At 53.7% G+C, this 26,359-nt stretch overlaps 1 protein-coding gene across 20 annotated transcripts in view; it reads right to left on the bottom strand.

Moving 5' to 3' along the window:
* Positions 1 to 18,852, bottom strand: part of EDAR (ectodysplasin A receptor) — a 69,519-nt gene extending 50,667 nt beyond the window's left edge. For 18 of the 20 annotated variants that reach the window (XM_013995872.3, XM_085016071.1, XM_013995874.3 and 15 more), the window contains exon 1: positions 18,571 to 18,795. The gene's annotated coding sequence lies outside the window, so the exon portion shown is untranslated. The other 2 variants (XM_085016072.1, XM_085016079.1) reach the window with 1 other exon arrangement.
* Positions 18,853 to 26,359: the final 7,507 nt, after the last annotated feature.

Genomic DNA, 26,359 nt, shown 5'->3' with positions numbered 1-26,359 from the left:
GTGCATGAGGACACATCTGCCGTTGCCCTGGGTGGAAGCGGTTCCTGCTGGGAGCACAGGAAGGGTTCCCCTAGGCTGATCTGGGCATGGTCCTCCCCTTCTAGCCTTGGCTGCCCCCAAGTCCATCTCACGTGTTAAATTTCAAGAACTCAAGAATGTACCTACGTCCGTTCTGTTAGCTACTCTAGTTCTCATTCCCTCTGCTGTGAACACTTTTTGTAGGATGACCTTTACATGTTGGGGGAGGTGGCCCTGGGCCCTCCCTGACTTTAGCTGAGCAGGGCAAGGGGGCCCAGCCCTGGCTGATCCATCCCGCGACATGCTCTGGGCACCGGGACCCCAGTGTCTCCCTGGCCCCATGTAGTCCTGCAGGGTTAGAGCTTTGACCTCAGGACACCAGATGTCTCCGGTCAGTTCCCACTGGGCACCCATCTCTCCAGGCGTGCCCGGCCTGGAGCTTTGTCCCGGGGCCTCGGCTCTGCCTGCGGGCAGGTGCGGGGTGGGGTGCCCCACCCCAAGCTGCCTGGGAGGTTGCAGAACAGAAGCCCAGGAAGGCAGCCTGGGGGAGGCCGGCCTCCGAGCAGAGGACGGCAGGGTCACAGATGGGGCCACAGATGGGCAGCGACCAGACCCTCCGCCTGGGCCAGGCAGTTACCAACCAGTCCCATGTGCCTGAGATCAAGTCCTGGGATAGTCAGCTGTGGTTCATGTATCGCACAGAAAACCAGGAGGAAAAGTTCATATCAAAGGTAGAATTTTCTTTAGCCTGAGTACTTCATGGCCCTTGGGCTGCGGTGAGCCTGCTGCCCGTCAGGGTTTGAGGGCCCACAGGCAGGAGGGGCAGGACAGGGAGGCCGGCTGCTCTCTGTTCTTCACAATTGTCTTTTCATCCCTTTTGATTATCAAAGAGGCTCAAAGCAGTCCTGTGTGCTTGCAGCAAGTGACTTCCTGATTTTTCTGCCAAGCAAAGTGGTTGTAAAACTTGAAAAGGATCAGGCGCTGGGCATGCAGGCAGAAGTATCTGCAGAAAAATTTAAGGTGCGTTTGATCCTTTAATTGCCTCAATTTTACTTCGTAAACCAATTTCTTTCCCCCTTTCCCGCAAAGCTTCCGATGACACAATCTTCCAGGTAAAACCGGACTGTAGATTTCTTTCGGGTTGAGCATTTCCTAGGTGAACTTTTTAGAGAGGAATGTCAGAGCCATGGGGTAAAAATTCTCTTCAGGGAGCAACGTCAGCAATCAATCACAGGGACTTCCTGGAGAGGAGGTTGGAGAAACTGCGAAGACACTGACCACCCCCCCCACACCAGAGTTGAGCAGAGCTCGCCGAGGACACGCCCTGTACCCCACCTGCCACCACCTGGGCAGCTCTGTGCTGCTGTCCAGGTTTGAGGGGAGGGTCCCCAGCCTAGCCCCAGGCCTCGTGCAGAGCTCAAGACATGTCCCCTGCTTCTCAAGGACCAGGTGGGGACCGTGCTGCAGTCCGTCCCATTCACACAGGGGAGCCAAGGTTGTGATAACCAACCCAGCAGTGACAGGTCAGGAAACTGACACCATGGAGAATGACCCTACGGCATATTTGGGGAGTTTATCTAAATACCAGTTTCTTAGAGGACCCTGGACCTGAGATGCAGGAGCAGCTGGACTCCAGGTCCGGCCCCGCCTGGGGCTCCCTGCCTCCAGGTGGGCTGCTGGGTCAGTCCTTCTACAGGTTAGGACCAGGCCTGTTCTCTGCCCAGTGTGCAGCCCCAGACTGGCTGGCTCAGCTCAGCATCACCGTTGGAAGCACAGTGTCTCTCCCCACCTCAACCGCCCCCACCCCCCGCAATGTGCTGAATCAGAATCTGCCTTTTGATTAGATTCTGTGACGCAGACACACGTGGACTCTGAGGTGGATGGATCGTGCCCGGGGCTCCAAGCTTTTCGTGGGGGCATGTCCCCAGTAGATTAAGTATCATACATACATGTGCCGTCCTGTTATGTACATTATACACACACACAGATAAAAAGTACAAAGCAGGAGATTAAGATGGAAAAGCAATATTTTTCTCCTAGTGGGGCAAAAATCATAGAGGTTGCTTAAACTTTGAAAACCGGAGTTGTGGCATCTCGTGTTAGTTGTGGGGAGGTTTCTTCTCTGAGGTCATGGCCATGAGAAGCCGTGGGGGGACAAAACCCCCATGCTTGTTGGGGTTGAAGCAGAAGGGCCAGTAAGGACCCTCCGGCCACCCCCCGGTGGGGTCTGTGGGAGGCATCTCTGCCGGGTGCTGCTCCAGCCTTAGCCTCCTGGTACAGGGGCCTCTGGCAGCTGTGTCCACCCTTGTCACCCTGGGCTGAAGCTTGATCCCGGCTCAAAAACGACTGAATCTGGGAAAGGAGGCCCTCAGGGGCTCAGGGGAAGGGCCTGGGCTTTGCTGTGCTGCAGGAAGGTACAGGTTTGTGTCTCAGCAAAAAGGTAACCCCACAGATTAGAAGTTGATGGTTCTCCAGGAACTTAGCTATTTTATTATCTTAACATCCTTTTAAAAAAACACCTCTAAGCATCCAGTTCCTCAGATGCTCCTCATTCGTGAGCTGGATAAATCACTGTGTTTACTGGAGCTGTGGTTTCAGCCCCCACCGCCGGTAAAGAGCACCATCTGCCTCCTCCAGGGACTGGGGACCGTCCCGGGAAACAAGCCCAGGGGTTCCTCCCCCAGGGCTGCTGGGACAAAGGTAAGGTCAGGTTGACATGTTCCCTCTGAGTCTGCGCCTCAACCCCCTTCTCACCTGTCCAGACAGTCAGATTCTGTCTTTCCAAGACATCATCTGAAACTACCCACTTCCCGCCCTGCTCTTGCTCTCTTGCTCTGTAAGCCTCGAGGGTATTATGGCTGAGGAGCAGGAGGCGGCCACAGCTGGGTGAGGAGAGAATGGGGCCCAAGTTCATGAGGCTGCGAGGCTGGCATTTCTCGAAGGTGGATGGCTCTTTACGTCTTTTATTTCTTAGGCTCATTTTTGACTGTAGGGGAATGCCATCCTGAGTCATTTGAGGAAGAGATGTTACTAAGTGCCTAACACGTGCACAGCAGCCTTTCAGTGGGGGAAGAAATACAAAAGGATTGAGAGATGAGAAAGCCGCAGCCCCAGCCTCACCATCTCCCTAAAGAGACAGAAACATGTGAAAAACCACACAACCATGTGGGCAGCGTGTGATTTGGAGCAGAACAGTGGGAAGGGGGCCAGGCGGGGACCTGATCACAGGCATCAGGGAGAACCAGCATCTGCTGGGGTCACCACGACAGCTCAACTCCACCCACAGGGACCAACCTTGGAGAACGCCCCCAGGAGGGCAGCTGCTTGGGTCAAGGTCAATGGGCAGAGTCCGGCTCAGGGACAGGAGCCTTGTGTGGGCTGGGCACTGCGTGGCCAGATTCTGGGGGGCTGACAATTGTGGGCTCATCCGGCAGCACTAGCATTGTAGGGTACTCTGAGCTGGAAACCCCCAGGCCCCACCCAGACCCACGAGCCTGGCATGTGGATCCTGACTCCAGGGCTCAGGTGCAAACCTGGGAAAACCATCTTGAGGATGGGAGTCACCTTGTGACCAGGACAAGGAACCCCCTCAGGAATGTCCACCTGGGATGGCAGGTGAGGTTAGAGGGGAGACAGGTACCAGGAGCTCAAGGGGGAATCTGCGGGTCCTGATGTCACTTTGGAGGAACGGGGTGGGGGGTGGGGGCTGTGAGACAGCACAAGGAGGCACCTGGACAGCCTGGGAGCTAGGGTGGGGTTGGGGGGGACATGCGTGGGGCTCGCTCACCCACCTCAATGGAGAGTTCTAAGGAGAGAGCAGCTAGTGGGGCAGGGAGGGGGCCTGGGATTCCCCAGATCCTCCCCCCATAGGGGACGGGAGAGGGACCCAGCAGAGAAACCAGAAGAACCAGGACAATGGTTTCTGCAGCTTGCAGTAAAAGAAGCTTTACTAGAATTTCTATAAGCCTGGAATTCACATCATTAAAGTGAGTTCAGAAAATGCACTTTAACTTACTAATGGCTCCAATAAACGCAGGCTCACCAAACAATAAAAGCTTCGTCTTGGGAATAGACTACAAGGCTGAACAAAGATGAGCAATAAATCTGCTAATTCTTTTCTTTCCCTGTGGAAATAACCACTGATCAGTAAAACAGCCTGTGTGGGGCCTGTGTGGCCTGGGACAGAGTCCGGCTCCCACTCAGGCCCTGTGCACATGGTCTGGGCCCCCGGGGGACATTCAGGCACTCACGGCCTTGTTGCCCCTGACATGCGCACCCTGAGCCCTTCTCTCACCGGCTCTTGGCTTCACGAGCTTCTAGAAATTTGATACCCAAAGTACAGTACTCGGAGCCCGCTGCGTTATCTGAGACCTTGTCAGAAATGTGAAATCTGGACCCACAATTACAGGCCCAGAGGAACAAAAGCCGCCTTTCAGCAAAATCCCAGGTGACTTGTGTGCTGGCCCAGGGTCCAGATGCTCCTCAGTCCTGCCTGTGTGCCAGCAGCAGTGCAGGGTTTTACAGATAGTGGGCTTCCTGGCCTCCCCACCCTCCTGACCTGGGTGGATTTCTTGGGTGGGTTCCAGGCTCCAGTATCTTTTGGAAGCTCCAGGCATTCCAAGAGGAGGCCAGGAGTCCAGAAGGGAACCAGATGCACAGCAGGAAGCGGCTGAGTGTTTAGTAGATGCATGGAATGAAGGAAGGGGTGGGCTGAGAGGAGGCTCCCATTTCCCAGATGCAGGTTGAGAGGCTGCGACAGACAAGCCAGTGTTAAGACAGATATGGGGACTGGTCCAGCCAAGTCCTCTCCCTGTGAGTATGGGTGCCTGTGGGCTGCTTTCGGAAGCACTGCAGCTTCCTGCAGGCCCTCAGACCCTCGGCTGCTGTGGACACTCAAGACCCCTGAAGTCAAGGACTCGACCTCTGTGTGAACTGTCTGGGCTGTGGCTCACCTGGCTGGTCATGCCCTCAGCAGGTGGCAATCTCCTGAGACCCTGGGCCAGAGTCACCCACCCAGCCACTCCTCAAAACCTGGGTGGGGGTTGGCGGTTGACTGTGTGAAGTCGCTGAGTTTGGGGGTTGTCTGTTGCCAACTGGGTGTCTCACCTGCATTCAGCCACGCCCTGTGAGCCGTCCATGTGGCAGCGACCTAAACAGATATGTAACCCCAGTCTGTAGAGGCTTGGGATGTACAGCAGACAATGACATCAAAGCACGGAGCGATGCAGGGCAGGGTGCTGTGTGGTCACCAGCCCCTGCAGGCACCGTCACCTGCGGTCCCCACTCCTTTCTCTCAGCTCTTTCCCACTGGTTTGCTGCCAGTGTCCGCCCCCCCCCCCGCCCCCAACCAGGCCACAACCCAGCAAAAGGGGCTGGAGGCTTGGTTCAGAGTCGGGGCGTGGGCCCTGCAGGCCAGGTGTTGCCACACCAGCGTCTGAAGAAGGTGGTGGATTCGCCCTGCTCTGTGTCTCATAGCTGTGGCTGTGGCCGCACTGGGGGTAGAACTCATCGAAATTGAAAAACAAATAGCATAGGCTGACCTGCTGATGACCAGCAGGCAATGGCCTGGAACGGGGACCTGAGACCCAGAGGGTGAGGGAGGAGGGCTCTGCCGTCTGGGTGCCTCTCCCTGCAAGCGTGGCCCCTCCTTGCTATGCCCCCCCTTGGCCTCTGGAATCCTGTAGAACTTTTTGGGCATGCCCAGAACACGGCAGCCTGGGTCCCAAGTCTTTGCTCTTAGTGCAGACAGCCTGCTGGCAGGGATGGTCCTCCTTGCTGGCCGGGGGGAGGGGTGCCACCATGCAGCCTCCAGGGCCTTGGGCCTGAGCCGGGGCAGTGGGCATTGAGCAGAAGCACTGACGGCCCAGCCTATAGGCAGTGGCCCCTGGACTTGCCTGCCCAGGTGGGCACCTCTGAAGAGGAAAGTGAGGGTGTATCTTCACAGTGTCCATCAGGAGCCCAGGCCGCACACAGAACCCTTGCTGTTCGTAGCCCCACGTGGACCCCAGACACTGGGAACTGCCCATCTTAGAGCCACTGGCTTGGCTGCCATCCATGGTGAGATGGCGAGAACAGCGTCAGGATCCATGAAGGCCCTCGACATTGGGCTCATTTTGAGGCCCCACTGGCCTTTGGTCTTTTTGGTTTTTGTTTTGTTTTTTTTCTTTTTTACAGCTGCACCTGAGGCAGATGGAAATTCCGGGGCTAAGGGTCGAATCAGAGCTGCAGCTGAGGCCTACACCACAGCCACAGTCACACTAGATCCAAGCTGCATCTGTGATCTACACCACAGCAATGCCGGATCCTTAACCCACTGAGCAAGGCCAGGCAACAAACCCACATCCTCATGGATACAAGTCAGATTCTTAACCCACTGAGCCACAGTGGGAACTTTGCCTTTGTTTAATGGCTTTTCCCAGTGTTTTCAGTCCTGACGTTTTTCTGCACTGTTGACAAGTGTTAAGCTTGAAGCCTCATCTTTGTTCACAGAAGCTTCTAGGAGGCAGGAGACCTTTTGTCCACTCATTCCCTATTTTATTAGGAATAAAGGAGATGGTGTGGCAGACTGGCTGTGGGTTGTGTGTTAGACACTGAGGTGCCCTTTCCCCATGAGAAGTGGACACGAGTACCATTTTACAGGTAAAGAAGCAGACTCAGTGGAGAAGGCGCTTGACATGGCCAATTCCAGCCTCTTCCACCCCCCAGGCAACCCCAGCCACACATGGCACCTGTGGTCAGCTCTGTGGGCTCAGTTTTCCTGAGCTTGTAGGATTCTGGTGGAGAGTTAGAAGGACTCAGAGGTGTGACTCGGCTTCTAGATGATAGCACCTCCCTCTACGAGCTGCACAGCCAGCCGGAGAACCGAGCCCATCTCCGAGTTTGCTTTTCCTCTGAGCTGGGACCAGGTGCAAGGATGCTGCCTATAGGCATCTGTAAGAGATGGTGTGGCCCGCGGGTCGGGCCTCCAGGAACTACTACGTCCTGTCCCCCAGCCAGATGGGGTAAGGAGGAGGGCTGGGCCTTAGGCAGATGGTGCCAGGGCCGTGGGAGTGACCTGCCCCCACCAGCCTCCTCTGCTCTGCGTCCCTGGCCTTCTACTGGCCAAATCCAACTGGAGGCCTGTTTGTGCAGCCACACGGGAGCCTCCTGAGAACCGGGGAGGGGGTGGGGGGTGTGGGAGAAATGGGAGAGGCCAGCGAGTTAGGACAGGATCTGGGTCTCTGCCTGGGCCAACTGGGCCCCACTAATAGCAGGTATTCAGAAATGTGGGTTGAAGGGGTGGGGGCACCATGACTGGAGGCAGAGGGGGGGACATGTGAGCATAGGTCACGCTGCCCCTCCCTCGCCCCAGGTGGCTGGCGGGAGTGTCCTGGGGGACATGAATAGATTGGACCCACAGAGAAGGCCTGGCCACCCTTGTCAGGTGAGGCTTGAGAGGGCCTGAGTGTGCAGGGCGCTGAGGAACCTCTGGGGACCGACTGGCCAGTGGCAGATTTCTCACGAAATTGCTCCTGAGCAAGTTACCAAGTCACAACCGCCCTTCACTGCTTGTAGTATGAAGGGGCCGTCGGGCTCTCCTGCTCCCTGGGTCCTCAGTCCTAGCCCCCTGCTCCCACAGAGAGTGGCCCCAGAATTCTGGGTGATGCCAGGGGGCAGGCATGTAAAGTGACGGCACTGCCACCCTACTCCTGACCAGTAAGGGAGCAACCAAACACCAGGAACCACCAGGTAGCCGTGCAGTCAGAAGGGATCACAGTGGCACATGTGCACTCCACTTACACGTGTGCTAGATCCTGTGGCCCCCATGAAGGCAAATGTTCCCCCAGTTCACTGAGGAGGAAGCTGAGGGTCCAAGAGTGCGGAGCCTGCCTAGGTCGCCGAGGGAGGCCTGGGGCTTGAACCCCAGGCCCTCCAGCCTCTGGATAGTCCAGGAGCCCAAGCTCCAGGGCAGAGCCGCTGCGCCAGGGGTAGAAGGTGGCACTGGGTCTAAATTTACTGAAATAAACTCCTCTGCTTAGGATGGACTCAGCTGGATGAGAAAGCTGCGAATAGCACAGGGCTGCCACGCATCCCACACCCAGGTCCCCAGGGTTAGCATCTCCGGTGAGGAACGTCCAAGGGGCCAGCGCTGCTACGTTAGACTGTGTGACCTTCTCAGATTTCCTTGCTTTCCTCTGGAGTCTGCTGTCTGTCCTGGGCCCACCCTGGATGCTTATCACACCACACAGCTGTCCCTGCTCCGCCCGGGTTCCTCTGTCTGAGGGCAGTGTTAGCACTCAGCTCCAGTGCTGGTCAGGGAGGGGCTGCCAGAGGCCCCAATGCCCACACCCGCTGCAGAGGAGCGCGCAGCCCGGGACAGCTGTGCTGGACAGGAAGCTGCCCTAGCATTTTCCAGAGGGTTCGTGCCAAGGGGAGCAGTGGGTCCTAGACTCTGCCCGACTCAGCCTCCCCCAGAGGTCTGGTGACCTTTCACCTCTGGTCTTTAGAGAATGAGCCATTTCTGATGGTTCTTTAAATAGGAAAACAATATCAGGTGTCTTGCAGGGCTCGGCGAATTGGCAAGTGCCTGCTGTCTTGACTTTGAGAAACAAAGTCTTTGCTGGAAGACCCTCTAATCTACACAAGACTGGGAGCTGGGAGCAGGCAGCCTCCAGCCTTTGTGGGAGGCCAGGAGGGCTGTTCCGGCTCCCCCAGAGCTTCTGCCCAGAGGGAAGACTCCCACCCCTTCCTTCTCCTCTGCCTCCCACCATTACAAACCAGCCACTTTCTGAGCACTTACTAAAGGTGTGACATCACACTGCATGATGAACCCAGGAGAGACAGGGCTTATAGCATGCAGGGACCCACCTAAGACCCTCAAGGAGCCTGTTTTTTTACAGAGGAATCTGTGTCATCCAGTAGCCCTGGGGCTGCGGTGCATAGTTCCCCCCAGTCCTGAGGATGGGCGACTCCCTAGGGACTGTCGGAGGCCCACTGGGCCATCTGCCCCAGAGGAGCCACGGGATCTTTTAGAAGCATGAGGGATCTAGCAGGGAGCAGTGTCCTAAGGGGTAAAACTCACCACCCAAGTCCAGATCGCCTTTGCATCTCTGCAGTTCCCTGTAATCACTGGCTTACTAGGTGGCCAGGTGTTTCCTAAGTCTAATTAAATACAAGAAGCTCATTAAAAAAATCACGAAAAGATTGAACTTGGCAGGTTCTAGTACCTTTGCTAATCTGCATGATTTTGATATTTTTTAAAAGACTCAAGAGTTTCACAGTGTATCTGTGGTGAGCAGGCCTCTGGCCCCTCCTGTTTGGGGGACACAGAGACCCTGAACCTGACAGGGTTTTTTTTGCGTGTGTGTGTGTGTGTGTGTGTGTGCTATTTTAGGGCCATACCCACGGCATATGGAGGTTCCCAGGCTAGGGATCAAATCAGAGCTGCAGCTGAGGCCTATACCACAGTCATAGCAATGTGGTATCCTAGCCGCATTTGCAACCTACACCACAGCTCATGGCAATGCTGCATCCTTAACCCACCTAGCAAGGCCAGGGATCGAACCCGCATCCTCATAGTCAGATTCATTAACTGCTGAGCCATGAAGGGAACTCCGAGGCTGACAGTTTTATAGAAAGTGCATTTCTGGCTGTTGTTGGTTTGTTTTTAATAGCAATAGCGGTTTTTGTAAATCATTGATTTTGACTATTAAAATATTAAGCAAACTTAGTATCTGAGATGAAGTACAGTCATAGGAAATGGGTTTTGAGGCAGTAGCAACCCCCAGCAGACAGTGTTTCAGTGTGGACACGGTCTTGAAATAAAGCCAGAGAAAAGACAGAAAAAGCCATCTGAAAGCAGGAGGGCATCAGTGAATTTGTCAGTGCAGCTGCAAACTCGGTTATATTAAACCCAATGGGAGAATAATCCACACGTAGAACTGAAGGAAGCAGATAATGTAATCGCAAATGAACAAAATTTGAAAACTTGCCGCAAGGAAACCACTAACCCTGAGGAATTCTGGGTGGGGAGGGCACGAGGCTGTAAGGAGCGGACGTTACATCTCCAAGGGGGTTCAGGTCCACTACTCACTGAAGCCGAGAAGTGCAGCTGGAAAATGCTCAGTGTGGAAGACAGGATTCATCTAAAACTTCTAGATGCTGACCGTCAATGATACAAAGTCTCCCCCCCCCAACCCCCAGCATTTCTTCATCCTCCTCCCAAGCACTGAGCTGGTGCCCAAGGACAGACCTCTCCCTGGTCAATGTGCCATCCATCTGGGGAGGCTGAGAGCCAGGCTTACCGCCTGCATTGGGCGACCCTCTGCCCTCCTTTGCTGGGGCCACAGGAGGCTGCCTTTGGCCTCACTGCCCATCCCCCAGCCTGATCCTGGCCTCACCCCAAGCTATTTCACTCATGCACCCCAGGAACGAAGGCTACAGGGCACCCCCTGCAACAGGGACCACACAGTTCAGGGGAGCTGTTTGTCCAAAACCACGTGAATAAGGAATAAGGGGAGGGTGGGATGGAAGGGGAGCCTGGGTGGGGATGTCATCAGAGAGGCTGCTGAGGCCGAGACCCCGGGCTGCTGGGGTTAAATTAATCATGAGATAAGAGCTGACGATGCAGAGGACTTGTGGATCCAGGGCAGTGGGTGGGGGGCAGTGGGTAAGGGCAATGGCCATCAGCGCAGGCCTGTCTGGGGAGCAGGTGCTGCTCCACCTTGAGAACCACTGGTCGTTTGAGTGGAATTTCTTCATTTGACCGTGTTTCCTGATGGGGGCGGTGGAGCTGGGAGTGGGGCATCGTGACCTGCCTCATGGGCCCACAGGGAGTGTGTGTGCCAGGGGTATCTGCACCAGGGGCCCCTGTGATGTGGGCATCTGTGCTGGGGTTCCTGCAGGGGCCTGGAGTCCCTCGCTGCTTGTGTCCTCCACCTGAAACCCAGCTGGGTCCTGTCTCCTGGTTGTTCTTCAACCTCAGCTCATTCCATCCTCTCCCTGACTCCAGACAGACACCAGGAGCTCATGAAAGTCATGTCTGAAATCTCCCTGGGTGGCTCCCGAGGGCACAGGAAGAAGCCCCTTTCCTGGCGGTGCCCACCTTGGCCTCTGTGGTGATTCACTGATTACTTGCCAAGTGTAGGCTCACACACATGCAGTGACACTTATGTGACACTGTGAGCAGTGCCTTACATGGGAGTTTGGGGGTGGGAGCTGCTGTTTCCTGCAGAGGAGGGCCGGGAGGGTTTCTGTAACATGGTGACAGGTAGCAGAGACCTGAGTGGATGGCACACGGGGGTCCTGCAAGAACTCCTGGGCGTCAGGAACAGCAGGTGCAGCCCCTTGTGGTTGGTGGGGGGTACAACCGGGCAGCCAGGGTGGCTGGAGTGTGGTCGGGGTGTCACTGAGGGGTTGGCCAACCAGGCACCATCCTCCGTGGGGGTCCCTGTCCCCCTCGGGTACCTGCCTGTAACTGAGGGGTCCTCTTGGACAGGTTAACAAGCTCCTCCAGGGAAAGACGGACACCTCAGACACACATGGGCTCATGAAACCAGTTAGGACTGACAAGCAGAGGCCCTGCTGCCCTAGTGACTTCAGCCCCTGCTAATGGGTGCTGACAGAGCCAACGTGCTTGGAATCCACACAGTCCTCCCATGAGGCGGTGCTACTCTGCTTTCCCAGGTACCTGGGAGTAGCCTGAGGAGCAGGACCAGGGCGCCTGTCCCTCGAACACGGAGGCTGTGTCCCTCCCCACTGCCCCAGCCCAGCATCCTTTCCCAAGCTCTGCTGCTCCCACAGCAGTGCCCGCTCTGGTCCAACCCTGCCAGGACATGGCTGGCCCAGCATCCAAGGAGAGGATCGGCTTCTGGAGGGGAATCCCTCGGGGCTCATCTGTATCCCTGCAACCTGGGTACTGCCGTGGGGAGGGAGGGGCTGCTGGGTTCTGGAAGGAGAACATTTTGCCTTCCACCCCAGCTCCAGCCTCCTCAAGCCCTGACCTTCACATGCACAAGTTCTGGGGTCCTGCTGGCAGGGGCTCTGGGAGCTCTGGACCGCCTAAATCTCACCCCCTCTCCAAATCGTTATACTGTAAAGCTAAACTTTGATGTAATTTACAGCAGCCCCCCACCCCTACCCCAGACCTCACCTCCAGAGGAGTCCAGGGCAGTGGGAGACCCTGGCATGAAGTGGTTGGGCAGGGCCGCTGCCGCGTAGCAGGAGGAGTTCCTGGGCATCACTTAAGTCTGAGCCCCCATAGCACACCCTGAAGGAGTGGTGTTGGCCTAGCTCACAGATTGTCACGCAGAGTAAATGGAGGGCACTGGAAGGCAATTAGTGTCCAGGAAAGGCTGGTTTACATGAATATTTACCGAGCACCTACTGTGTGCCAGGATCATGCCACAGACCAGAGGGACCCCACCCCCACTCCCGCATCCTCAGGGCACTGAGCCCACAGCCACCATGCTGGGTGGGGCATGGGTGCTGCTGCATCCAGTCCCCAGAGGAAATTTTGTTTCTGTGACTGAGGCTGTGAGTCCTCCTTCCTTTCCATTCTCTGGGCCAGGAACCGAGCTCAGGCCTTATGTTTCTCTGAGGTCCCCTCACAAAGCCTTAAGCAAGACTTGGAGCACAAGAAAGCCTCCAGGGACCCCCAAAGTGCTCTTTGGGAAAACAAGGAAGATGCCCAAGGCACTGTCCAGGCTTCTGAGGAGACCTGGGGCGGCAGCAGCGGACAGATGTGCAGCCCCACGGAGGCCTGGTTTTTGTGGGCCTGCTTTGTTGAGTTGATGCTGTGGGAGGCAAGCAGCTGGGTCTTCGGGGAGCACAACACACATTGGTGGGTGTCTCTATTCTGTGGATTCTGTAACCCTAAGGAGAGCCCAGCATCCTATTGCTCTGAGTTTTGCAATCTTCGCAAAATAAATATTTGCCTTTAAGATGAACAACTGGGAAAGCCGTCAGGGTAATATTCTCACCCCCCCATCCCCACTCCCGGCCAGTCCCAGAGGTCGGTCGAGAGCTGTGTGTGGTCTGTTTGGATGATTTTCATGGGAACCCGCAGCAGCAGTGTCGGAGAAAGTTTAGTCTCTTGGTTTTTAGTCGACTCAAAACTGTGTCCCCGGCCACTGCCACAGCCTCGCCTTGCTCTCCCCTGTCCATAAAATGAGGAGAAAGTGGCTTCAGTGAGTGCCAGCAGGGCATGAAGGCATTGCTTGGAGCTCAGGACCAGCCCTGCTTGAGGCCACTGGGTAGATGAGATGCCAGCTGGGCACTCAAACCTCTGAGGGATGGTGTCTGCAAGTCCCTCTAAATGTGAAAGGGTTTCTGCTGAACTTAAATGACACTTATTGGCAGGTTTATCTCCCACAATGGAGCCCATCAGCAGAAAACCACACCACGTAAATCTCGTGTCCTTTTCAGATGTGCTTTGCACTCCTGTCTTTCTGCAGACAGAATCATTTAAATAGCCCCAGAGGGTCCACTCTGATTTTCTTCATTACGGGCAGGAAGTCTGCAGAACAGCCATTTCAAGCCATTATTATGAACTAAACCTAAAGAAGATGAACCTTAGGAGTCCCAAGGCACCTTCAAGAAAGTGCATTTCAATCTTTTTAAGGATTAGGGTTTTCCAGGCCAGAGGTAATATTTGTAAGGCAAGAACATAGGCCTCCATCAAAACATTAAACCATAAAACCACATCTACCAGGTAAACAACATTAGCTAAACTGATAGACACTTGTGTCCCATCCCACCCCCCATGGTCTCTGGTACCCCCTGGAGCCCGGCCAGATGCCAGATGCCCCCTCTTCCCTCAGGACCCGTCCACCAGCTCTCACTGCCCTGGACTTCCTGACCTCCTGCCCAATCCAGCTCCATGGCCCTGTTACTTGGGGACAAAATGAACTGCCCAGGGGCTGATAGTCACATGCTGGATGAGCTGGGCGGCCAGGGTTCTTCCTAACTCCTCAAGGGCCAAGTACAATGGACAGAAGCAGCTCTGACGTGCCCAGCCGAGTGCTAAGCCATCTCTAAGTCAGTTCCTCAACAGCTCACCCAAAACGTCATCTCTCCCCCAGTGCTGGGAAGCTCATCTCCAGCTCTCAGTGCTGGGGAGCCATGGGGAGTGAGGGGAGCTGGCAAGGCACGAAGGGCTCTAGGCTGAGTATATGGTAGGGCTGCAAAGGGGTGGAAGGCCCTGTTTGACTCTATAAGAATGTTGTGTTTTCTTTCTATTTTAAGACTTAAAAATGTAAGCATGTTTCAAGTTGGAGTCTAAAATTTTTCTCAGAAAGGGCCCTCTGTTACTGTTAATTGCAAAGAGAGATGTTGAGTTGAAAGGCCAATTGCTCCTGCTGCCTGCCTCCCACCCACCAGCCACGCCAGCTCCCCTGCCCACCAGCCACACTAGTGCTCTCAGGAAGAGGCTATCTGCAGACTGAGCGATGGGAAATGGGTTTCAAACTCTCCCAGCTGACATGCTGTGGGCCCCGATGGTCCCAGAACAACACAGACAGCCCTGAGTTACTATACATTTTTGTTTGTCTGCCCACTGCCCTCAATGGCCTCTAGCCCTGCTCACTCTGTCCCTGGGTCTCCTCTCTCACCTCCTCCTGTTCGCCCCACCTTCCACTTCCCGCTGGGGTGGGAGGCCTCAGGTCCCCCCACCCCCGTCCCCTGGGGCTCTGCTCAGCCCACCCCTCCGATTCCACCTGGGTATTTCCTCCTGGCACTGACTTTACTGGAGTGTCGTGTCTCTGGACTGAGGCTCCTCTCTTCTCATGAGAGGCCAAGTGCCACAAAGCAAGGGCTTGTCTCCCACTGCCTGAGGTGCCATGGTGTCCCCACATCCCAGGGCAGTGCCTGCCATGGAACAGAGGCTCAGAAAAGATGCATCTGGTGAATGAATGAACATACATTAAAACCACCATGAAATCCTACCTTCTCTCTCTTGGGCATGATGCTTAAGAAATGTGGAACTGGAGAGTTCCCATTGTGGCTCAGTGGTAATGAGGCCAACCAGCGTCCATGAGGACCCAGGTTCTACCGCTGGCCTTGCTCAATGGGTTAAAGATCTAGTGTTGCCATGAGTTGTGGTGTAGGTCTCAGATGTGGCTCAGATCCTGCATTGCTGTGGCTGTGGTGTAGGCTGGGAGTTAGAGTTCTGATTCGACCCCTAGCCTGAGAACTTCCATATGCCACAGGTGCAGCCCTAAGAAGACAAAAACAAAAAAAGAAAGAAAAAAAAATGTGGAACTGGAAATATGGAACACTGACATTTTCGTGAAAAAGGTTTGGCCTGCTAGCTGTCAACCCACAGCCTCTTGGTTTGCATTTATAATCCAGATCTGTGTGTCTGTCTTCACATCCTGAGAAAGTGCCTTATGCCAGGATTACGGTGCTGTTGGCAGAAATCTCTTCCTATTATTTTCAGGAGACTAATACCTTACTTCAGTAATTGGGCTCGCTTTTAGTTGCTGTATCCAGCCTCTCAGTGGTGTCATTGAGCAGTGTTGATCCTGAGGGTCTAGAAACACCGCAGAGAGCCTGGCTTCCCAGCACTGGGCCCTCGAGGCTCCTGTGATGGCAGCACGACTGCGCCTGCTGAGTCCATCAGGAGAGGGACTGGCTGGCAGGGCCCATCCCAGCGAGAGCAGAGCACGGCCTGACTGCTGCCTGTGGATGGGAGGGGCCCCAGCTCAGCAGGCGGGGTGGCCCACTCTTGCTGCAGGTGTGGCTCCCCGTGTGGGGCTCATCACCACCATCCACTTTCCAGGGACTGCCTGTCCGAGATGGAGAAAGGCCTCCTGGAGTCAGTTCTGTGAGAACCATGTGCCCAGGCCTCTGGGCATTTCTAGGGGTCCCAGTGTGTGCCTGGTCCACCTTGAGGCTGACCAGTGGGACTCCAGGCACCCAGCCTAGAGAAGTTTGGACTCTGCACCCAGAGCAGCTCCGCAGGGGATCTGCCTGCTTGTGGCCAGGGTACTTTGCAGGCCCTGCAGCCCCTCCCCCACGGTGTAATCAGAAGGACAGGTGGCCTTTCTCTGACATGAAGGAGCCCTCCACCCCAGCCACTGGTGCAGTGAGTGTGCTCCATGGTGGGGTGGCAGCAAGGCCCCCTCGTATGCTGTAGGGCGAGGCCCACCCTGCTTCCGAAACCTGGGTGGAGCTTCTCCTGAGCTTCCACAGTGTGGGTTAGATGCCTGGGTGAAGCCCAGGGTCCTGGGGACAGACAGTGATGAGCAGTGACACAGTGTAGTCTCACTGTTGGTGCTCCCTGGCCCCAGGGCCACAAGGAATTTCCTCTTAGCTGCCAGAACATATGAGACTGAACCTCCTGAAGTGACACTGGTGACTGCACTACAGGTGGACAGCAAGGGCACATTTCCTCTCCGGTTTCCCTCTGTCACCAACCCCAGTGCGGGTGACTTGCAAAGGGCGTGGCAGCAGGACCAACACAACCCCAGACCTGGGGGTGGATCCAGCACCTCCCCTGCTTGTCCCCACAGAGGCAGGAACAGAGGGTTTAGGGTCAGCTGCCCTAACCACCCACAAGGAACATGGCACGAGCGGGGCACCAGATGTCACAGTCATCGCCAGCCCTGCGGCGGTGGGCAAGTCCCTTTCCCCATCTAACTCTCGATCCCCTCACTTGAAAAGCTGGGAAGTCTGTAAAGTGAGGTGGAAATGAAGGGCCCAGCTGAGTGCCTGGACGTGGGTTCCTTTCCCTCACTTTACTTTTTAGGGAAATGGTTCTTGGAGATGGAATAAAAGTCCTGCCTTTGGGTGTGAGTTCAAGGTGAACAGCAGTAATGAGGTGGGGGGTGGTGCCCTCCGGGTGCTGGGCCTTTGTTTCCTAATTGATCTAATGTGCTAAGTGAGCTTAATGAAAGTTAATTAATGATACTATTGGTGGGTGGGATTGCCTAGGCAGAGCCTAAAACAGCATCAAAGCAAAGAGCAGGCAGGTGTCTGCTGGGATAATTGAGGAAACCGGGTGGGAGGAAAGCCACTGAGAGAAGTGCAGGCAGGACTGGGGGTGGGGTAGGGTAGACCGCAGGGCTGGTTTCCAAAGCGCCATCCTGTTTACAGCTTCTGTGTTTGAATTTCAGGTTTACCTGAGTCTTTGAAGCTGGGCTCCTGGGCATTTCCTTGAGAATGTATTTCATTTTTTTGGAAACCACAAAAGTCATTCACCTGGACCCAGAAAGAAGACTCAGGTGACCTGGCTTTCATGTGGTCTTTGGGACCTAAGGAATTTTGATAGGGAGATGCTTCCCGGTTAAAAGTCAGTGTGGGAAGTGCACCCTGCGAAGTGGGGGTCAGTCCTGGTGTGAGCAGGGCAGGTGTGAGCAGGGCAGGTGCTTCAGGGGACACAGTGACACCCAGGAGGAGGGTGAGCCCCACACCTCTGCACTGCACAAATACGCATCTTTCACAGAATGAAAACTTTGTTTACTTTTAGAAACTGGATCGTGGCCAGAAAATGAAAATCAAACATTTCAGGGAAATTTTATTTACCCTTTCGTCTCAAAGACATGTGCTTCCAGAATTACCTTCCAAAAGTGCTGTCACAAAATTCGCCTGGCTCCCTTGGGGGAAGGTTTTAAGTGGTGATGACTTAGAATCTCAGGGCACCAAATTGGGTGGGAAATAGTTCACTTATTTGAATTGATCCCCCTTTTCCGTTAGTTCATTATGGATTTTTACCTCTTTAATATTTTGATTTAGCTGTGGTTTCACTCTGGGTTGGAGAGCATCTCAAAATATGGATTCAGTACCACAGAGCTGGGGGGCCTGTGCCCCCTCCTCACCCTCACTTCCTTCAGCCTCACCTCCTTCTGGGTCGGGGGTTGGGGGGGGTGGCTTCTGCTCTGCTAATGTAGCTCCTCACTCCACCCCATATCGTTTCAACTGTCACTCTGTTGTTTTACCTCATCTGCTGTCCTGGCTGTCCTAACACCTCTGGCTTCCACCAAGCAGGTGCAGCTACAGCAGGATGATGGGGAGTCAGCCCAAACTTCCCCCTAAACTGTCAGAGGGTTGAGTGGAAACTCCTGGCTGGAGGTGAGAGCCGAAATCACCAGACGCAGCCCCACCCTCTCACTCTCCTCCGCCCCCACTTCAAAACAGGCCACGACCTCTGCCTCAGGCCTGATTCAGAACCACCTGGGAAGGTGGTCAAGGGACCCCGGGTGGGACACGGGTTCAGAGCCCAGTTCAAGCCCAGCTGCAGCTCGCCTTTCCCAAGACCACACTTTCAGGCTCCTGGAGACCACGGGTCTCAGGGGCCCAAATCTCAAGCCTGTTAAGTTCACACAGTTTGGCTCCTTTGCCAAATGCACAGCCAATAGTAAAATGGGGTTTCGGATGTTTTTCTGAAAACAAAGGAACAATCTCAGGTCTTAGAACCAGTAGCGCAGATGTACAGCAACCAGGAAAGCTTGTTCAAACGCAACCCAAAAATGACACGCATCTCAAAAATGCACTCGGGCTGTCTCCCGGCGGTGACACCTCAGTCTCAGCCACAGCCAAAGACTTTAGGAACCGAAAGAAAAGGACCAGGCTTACCGGACCCCGGTGGAGGCTCGCTTCCAATCCCAGAGGGTGTCCCTGGAGAAAGCCAGGCTTCCGCTCCCTGGGGCTCCTGGGTTCACAGGTGGCCTCCTGGCCGTGTCCCAGAGTCAGGTGCTGCCGCGGCCGGCAGCCGTGGGGCTGCCTGGGCCAGGCTCCGCTCCGCTTCAGCCCCCTCTCGCCTGCTCCCAACTCCCCTCCGCTCCCCGGCTCCTCGACTCCCCGACTCACCCTTAACTGCTCCTTGGTGCGAGCTGGGAAACGCGTCCCAGAACCTCTGAGCAGACTCACCTGCGCCACCTAGAGGCTTCTCCCCGCACTGCGCGCAGCAACCGCACAGGTGGGCCCCTCTGCTGCCGCCCCACGCACCTGGCCCTGACTTCCTGCTCAAAGATACCCTATGGAATTAGTAAAGGCATTAATTCGATTTTTTTGAGGGGGTGGTTGTCTCGCTTCTTTCAGAACAACTAGAGCCTTTGGGCTCTGGAACTCCAGAAAGTTAAATTAGCATTAAAATACCATTAATCAAAATGTATGCACTCAAGGACCCCCCACTGAGATGGCCATGGGCAGGGCTGGCTCCTCCTTTCAGCTGTGATCCCTTTCCCTGTTCCTGCCTGGTCCTGCCCTCCCCTCCCCGGATCTCCTTCAGGGTGAGTCACAGCACTGACTTCTCTTCCCTCCCCCAACATCCCCACACACCACCCTGCACCCCAACAAATCAGATACCTATATACCCCTATAACTCCAGACAATCAAACACCCCAAAGAACTCCAGACAACCATACACCCCATAGAACTCCAGACAACCATACACTCCCTATAACTCCAGACAACCATACACCCCACACAACTCCAGACAACCATACACCCAAAGCAACTCCAGGCTCAATTTCTACCCCCTCCTCTTTCATCTGGTCTTGTCCACCCAGATACGTGTAGGTTACTTCACATGTGACAAATAACAGTTTAGAGGGAAACAGACAGAAATGTGTGGACAGGTAAGTGTCCTGGGAACAGACTTTCCTCTGCCCTCCCACCCCCTACGAGTAGAACCCCGATTCCCAACTTACTACCACCTTGATGACTGTCCAGACAGAGGAGGTTTCAGTGAGGATTTTAACCTGAATGTTAAGGTTTGCACCTTTATTCAGCCCATGCTGAGCCCAAACTGAAGGTTTGTGACAAATCACAATTCCTAAAATTGTTAAATTAGGAACCTAGGTAGGCAAATAAGAACCACGTACGCTGGACTAATCTAGAATTTCTCTTGTGCGTAATTTTGACTTTTGGGCCTGTTCTTTTTGTTAAGTGTGTTTGAGGATAAAGATTATCTTCAGTGTAACTTTTTGTTTCTATTGGAAATTAATGGCGACTTTAAATTTACCAAAAAGAGATGACATTGATATTGCCAAAAGAGAGGGAAAAAGGAGAACATGTTAGAATGGGCATAGAATATGGTGCTGTAGTAGAGGCCAGAAAGGTTTTTCCTCTTTTTAAAAAATTCGAAGAAGCTTCCATCAAGAAAAGTAGTGGATGGTTGTACCACGTGCAATTTTTAGTCCAATGAACATGAATGTACAAAGTAATTCCATTGATTAAGAGAAAGAAAGAAATGAGAGATTATTTTTTGTCTTTTTTTTTTTTTCAGGGCCGCACCCATGACATATGGAGATTCCCAGGCATATGAAGTTTCCCAGGCTAGGGGTCGAATCGGAGCTGTAGCCATCGGCCTACACGAGAGCCACAACAACTCAGGATCCAAGCCGCGTCTGCGACCTACACCACAGCTCACGGCAACACTGGATCCTTACTTAACCCACTGAGCAAGGCCAGGGATCAAACCTGGATCCTCATGGGTGCTAGTCAGATTGATTTCTGCTGAGCCATGACGGGAATGCCTATTCCTTACCTTCATCACTGAAGGGTCTAGAGCTTTGAAGATACCTAATTTCTATTTGGCACATTTCCTAAAAGAGTGAAGCACGTGAAAAATAGCATAAAAAAAAAATAAGAATAGGAATCAAGATGGCAGAACATGGGGAGTTCGCTGGCAGCTCAGCGGGCTAAGGCTCTGGCATTGTCACTGCTGTGGCTCAGGTCGCTGCTGTGGTATGGGCTCAATCCCTAGCCCGGGAACATCTGTTTAAAGAAAAAAAATTATAGAGCATGGTTGGGTTAGTGGGTCTCGGGCTCTGTGCAGAATGGAGTGTAATTTAAACACTTGCAGGACACAGATGCCCGTGCCCTGACCTGCCTGTCCAACTTGGTGGAGGGCACACAGGTACCTGGCTGGAACTCTGTGCAGGACGGAGCAATCCCAACTCTCAGCTCCATGGAGCCACATCCCTGCAAGTGATCACAGAGACTCCCAAGCTCATCGGAAACACACCCAGATTGAGAGGGACGTTCTCCTAGCAGATCAACAATTCCCAGTGAATGCAGCTGACCATAATCTGGTCATCGTCACTTAAAATCTGTGCTAATACTGGGCTCCTGTTGGGTGAGCAGGAAGAAAACTCTGGGCACCCACTCATTCCTCCAGAAGAGTCTGCTCCTGTGCTGATGGGTTCACCCACCACTTACTCACTCAGCAGATGCCATGGAGAACTGCTAGGAACCAGGCTCGGCCAGAGGCGCTGGTACCACACAGAGGAAATGGCCAAACTCTGCCTCGAGAAGCTGATGCTCTGGGGAGGCACAGAGTCATCAAGCTACCAATGTTGGATGAAATCAACTTTCTGGAAGTGATAAGCAGGCCGAGGGTGGGGGGAGGCCACCTGGGCTGTGTGGGTGGGATTACTAGTGTATGCTGGTGACCGTTTCCTGCTATCTAATTACTGTCTGAAAAGGTGGCCTGGGCCCAAATCCACAAAACCAGGACCCTCCGTCCCAGGAGCTAAGCCTTTACCTGGCAGTCCCCACAGCAAGCCCACTTCTGATTACCTACTCAAAGTTTACCCCAAGTTCCTTCTGGGAAATTTCATTGCTCAAATCAGAGGAAGCTTATGAGTACTGGATTTTTTTTTTTTTTTTAAGACCCATGGTGGGTGCTCTGTGATATTAAGTTATTTAGAGTAAAATGCCTGCAGCTCTGTCAGCTTCATGGAATCTGCAGCTTGGAGTCTGTCCCAGAAATGGAGTGAACAGAACAGTGGGCTCCTCAGGCCCATCCCGGTCCAGCTGCTCCCCTTTCCCTGAAGGATGCTGTGCCTGGAGCTGCCAGTGGTCAGGGCACTGGGCCAGCCCTTCTGAGAGTCTACCTCTAAGCTGTACCTCTAATGCCCAGCCACTCATGCCTGTCACAGAGCTGTGGGAGAAAAGGCAGAAAAACAAATATTCGTGACAAGTTCTCGCCATGTCATCCTAAAAGTGCAGATCCTGGCTAGGGCCCTGGTCTGCAGATGCCAGAGATATCAGAGTGGAGTTGGGTGGGTGTGAGGGAGCAGGTAGCTGGGCCCCCAGGCTGAGAACCGCTGGGACTCGTCAGGCTGAGTAACTTGGGCCTCGCTTCTCTTTGATGCTTTAAGGAGAAAGTTAATGGCAGGAGCTGAGCTCTGCTGGAGAAAAAGATAAGATGACCATTCAATCACTCCTTGGGTCAAGGAGACCTCCCTAATTACACATGCGCAGTAAGACTCCTAGGGGTCAGAAAGGGAGGGGGCGCCAGGCCATTATAGGTCCTGATACCATCCTGGCATCCTTTGCTCTGGAGCCCATCTTTGCCGAAAGAGGCGCACACATAGTGGGGAGGGTCTTGGGTCAGGTGTGAGAAAAAACAAGACGATTGGCCAAAGGAAGACAAAGACTCAGGAAAACTGTCCTATATAAGATTTAAATCCCCTCTCTGGTACCCTCTTCATTTAGGGGAATGCCTGCACCTGAGCTCCTTCTTTGGGTGTGTGTTACGGCTTTGCTTCTGCCTTTGATAGCCTAATTCTCTGGGTGCTCACCCACATTTGTATGACAATAAACTTTGTACTTGTTTTCAGTTTTTGCCTCCTTGAAACATTTAGCCTCTAGCTAATCTAATGGTTAGGGTTCCTGGTTTTCACCAAGGCTGCCCAGGTCTAACCCCTGACCAGGGAATGCTGTCTCTCTGAGATCCCTGCTGTCTCTCCCCAAGATTCCTGCTGTCTCCCTAAGATCACTGCTGTCTTTCCATGATCCCTGCTCTCTCTCTCTGAGATCCCTGCTGTCTCTCCATATCCCTGCTGTCTCTTCCCAAGATCCCTGTTGTTGAGGCAGAATAATAGTTTAGGTAGGTAGTGTAGGAACATGGGCTTCGATATATTCCCTGATTAATGTCCATGGTTTAAGATTTGTAAAAACTAATCCAGACAAACAGGGCTTGCTTGTTGGAAGATTAACTATTGAAAGTACATTTGTTTTACATCAAGGTGGGAATTGACCCCTGATCTATATATTTGACTGTTAGCAAAAGGATATTAAGAGTGGAGACTCTACGTCCAGGGGAGAGAAGAACAAAAGGAGCATCCCCAACTCTAAGGTCCCTAGTGGATGAGGACTGATACATATAACCTGGGCAAGGCCAATGGGAAAAAGGACTGATATCTGGATTCCTCGGTGGTACCCTCATTCTTAAGAAAGAAAAACCTCCATAGAACAATAGGGAGAGGGACTCTTCCTCCCCATCCCCGTGTCTGTGCTGGGAGCTGCTTATCTTCCTGTAATAAAGACTTTTGCTTGCTACCTGTGTATGTTTGCAAAGTTCATTCTTTGGCTCCGTGAACAAGAACCCAGATTCTGGTAACACTGTCTCCCTGAGATCCCTGCTGTCTCTCCACGATCACTGCTGTTTCTCTGTGATCCCTGCTGTCTCTCCAGATCACTGCTATCTCTTTCTGAGATCCCTGCTGTCCCTCCATGATCAGCAGGCAGGATGTGAGGTGGGGAAGAGAGCATGGGAGGTGGCCTTAGGCCCATAAAGGGGCTCAGATGGTTCCGAGAAGGAAGGACGGAGAGTCACAGGGCAAGGGGAGAAGCGTTTTGGGTGGAGCAGGGCTGTGCCATGGTCCCACTAGAAGAGCTTGGCATGCTGGGGACACTGTGGGGACACCTAGAAGCTATGGGGAAGCTGGGAGCTGGCCCAAGAAGGCTGAGTTGGGCTTGGAGGGAGCGGGCGCTGAGGCCCCAAGGGTTGGGGGGGGGTTGGATTTTATTTGTGATTGAGACCATGTCCCTGTGAGGTGAGGAAGGAGAGGCTGAGTCTGGAGACCACCAGGACATGGGAGGGGAAACACTAAGTGAGCCATTATCCTGCCTGTATCTGTCCCCAGCACAGAAGGAGGGTCTGCTCCAGGTCAAGGCTAGGCGAAGCAATGGGCTTCAACTGGTTTAACACCCTGACCCTGGTGTTCTGTGTTTATTTAACTGAACCTGGCCACGCCTAACCTGTGCTTTAGTAAAGAAATAAAGGTCTGCCCTCTGTGTACTTCCTGTTGCTCAGGATGCGTACCCTGACACGGCTTCTTACAGAGGAGCCCTCTCCGAGTAGGGGACAAAGACTTGGGTTGAGGGGAAGCTCAGGCTGCGTGGGGGCGCAGGTGAGCGTTCTGCTCCCCTTCTCCTGACCCTGCCCCGTGTCATGAGGAATTGAAATGGAAATGAAATTGATCCTTTCAGGAATGACCTTGGGAGCTTGAAGAGCCCAAGGGTTCAAAATACTAAATCTTTTTCACTACCTGTAATATTGTTCAGCTCAACAGCACAGATCAGTATGCTTTTCTAATGAAGGAAACCATAAGAGTCTTATGAAACCTGTTTGCACCGTGGCAGAAAAATTAAGAGATGAGGGGACTGAATTTGGAAATACAGACTATTGAGATCTTCATTTAAAAATTAACAAATTCATTCTTCCAATAGACAAGTTCATTGTTCTATCATTACTCATGGCTTTAGGGAAATGGGATTAGTGATTCAAGAAATAATCACTCTGTTATCAGTTACCCTCGGCATTTGGGGAATATGAGCCCATAGTATAAACATGTAAAATTAGGGGTCGCAGAGTTCCCTTGTGGCACAGCAAGTTAAGGATCCCATGTTGCTGTGGCTCAGGTTGCTAGTGTGGCTCAGATTTCATCCTTGGCCCGGGGATTTCTGAATGCTGTGGACACAGCTAAAAAATAAAATAAGATAGTCAGTCCATTGAGTTATATTCAACAAAGTTTATTAGTGGGCTTAGTGGGATTTTATCATATTTATGAGCGCATTTGCTTATTTTTTTTTTTTAGGTTTGCACCCATAGCATATGGAGGTTCCCAGGCTCGGGGTTGAATCAGAGCTACAGCTGCTGGCCTATGCCACAGGTACAGCAATGCAGGATCTGAGCTGTGTCTGCGACCTACACGACTGCTCTTGGCAATGTGGATCCCTAACCCACTGAGCGAGGCCAGGGATGGAACCAGCAACCCCATGGTTCCTAGTCGGATTTGTTTCCACTGCCCCACAGTGGGAACTCCAGCATTTTGAAGTGTATCTGAAAGGCAGGAGCATCACCAGTTTCCCAGGGCTAGTGTGTCTTGGAGGCATTTAACTTTGCAGAGTATTTGTTGGCCCTGACACTTGGTCTATCTCCTGTCCTCAAAAACTGCAGGTGGCAGAAGAAAACCCAAATGTGGATGTATTAATGGGAGCTGTTGCCTAGATTCCCAGCTCAGTCCCTCAAGGCACCTCTCAGCTCGGGGTGGCCCTCAAGGCACCTCTCAGCTTGGGGTGGCCCCTCCTCCCGAACTGCCCCCCAGCCAGAGCAGTTCGGGAGGAGGGGCCACCCTTCTGTTCAGAAGGTGCCTAGGTGATGGATAGTTTCTGCCTTGTCCTCTCTGTCACTGCCCCAGGGCCTGGGGGGCAAAGAGCCTGCCCCAAGCCCATCCCTGTGCCTGGCTGACCCTTCTCCCACAAAAGCCTCCGTGGGCTCATCCGAATGGCGGTTGAGGTCCCCTTAAGGGGTGTGCTGATCCCATGATGTAATGGTCGCGCACACCCTCCGCCCCGCCTGCATGTGGCTGTAGCTCTCCTATATTTTGAAATTGTCTTTGCCTAGGCCTCTGGGACTCCTGATGGCCAAGCCGACAGGTGCCATCTACTCGTTATTCTCTGGAGTCTGGTCCGAGTTGCGCCTGAGACCACTTCTCCTTCTTCCTACTGAAATGCTCCTTTGCATCCGTAACCCCTCAGGCTCCCCGTGTCATCTCTCCCTGGTGCTTTGCAGTGGTCTACGCACAGGCTGACAACTCCCGCTTGTCAATTTTCAGCACCCACCTCATCCTGTGGGCGTCAGTTCTTGTGTCCAATTGAGTATAAAGTATTGGTTGGGAAGGCTCGTAGATGCAGCCAGTGCAAACTTGTCCTCCCACCTGAAGCTGCTCCTCCCTCATTCTGAGCCCAGCGGGGACCTTCCCAGGCGATGGCAGCCTTCTGTCTGCTCACCCTGCTCTGCCGAGGGAGCTCACAGACCATCTTTCTTTCTTAGCCCCAGAATCCTGCTGGTCTTACCTCCTGGACACCTTTCTGATTTGCTCCCTCCATCGTGCTCAGGCTGCGTTAGCCCTGATCTGGTCCTCCTGGGGCCCTGGCAGGTCGATGGCTGCCTTCGGTCTGCTTGCCCTGCTCCACCGTTTTCTCCCCAGTCCAGCCTCCATCATCACCAAAAATTCGAATTCTGAGCTGCTGTCCTTGGTCAGTGAATGGCGAGGCCCCGACTTGTCAGCATGTCTGCTGCTTCTGGAGGTGAGGTCCACAAAGGAAAGTGAAAAAAGATCTGGAT

This window comes from Sus scrofa, chromosome 3 (assembly GCF_054392235.1).
Source record: "Sus scrofa isolate SSC_HxYL_T2T_F1_AM1 chromosome 3, Sscrofa_HxYL_maternal_Yorkshire_Landrace_v2.0, whole genome shotgun sequence".
Classification (NCBI taxonomy): Eukaryota; Metazoa; Chordata; class Mammalia; order Artiodactyla; family Suidae; genus Sus; species Sus scrofa.
This window is presented reverse-complemented; position numbering and strand designations above follow the sequence as displayed.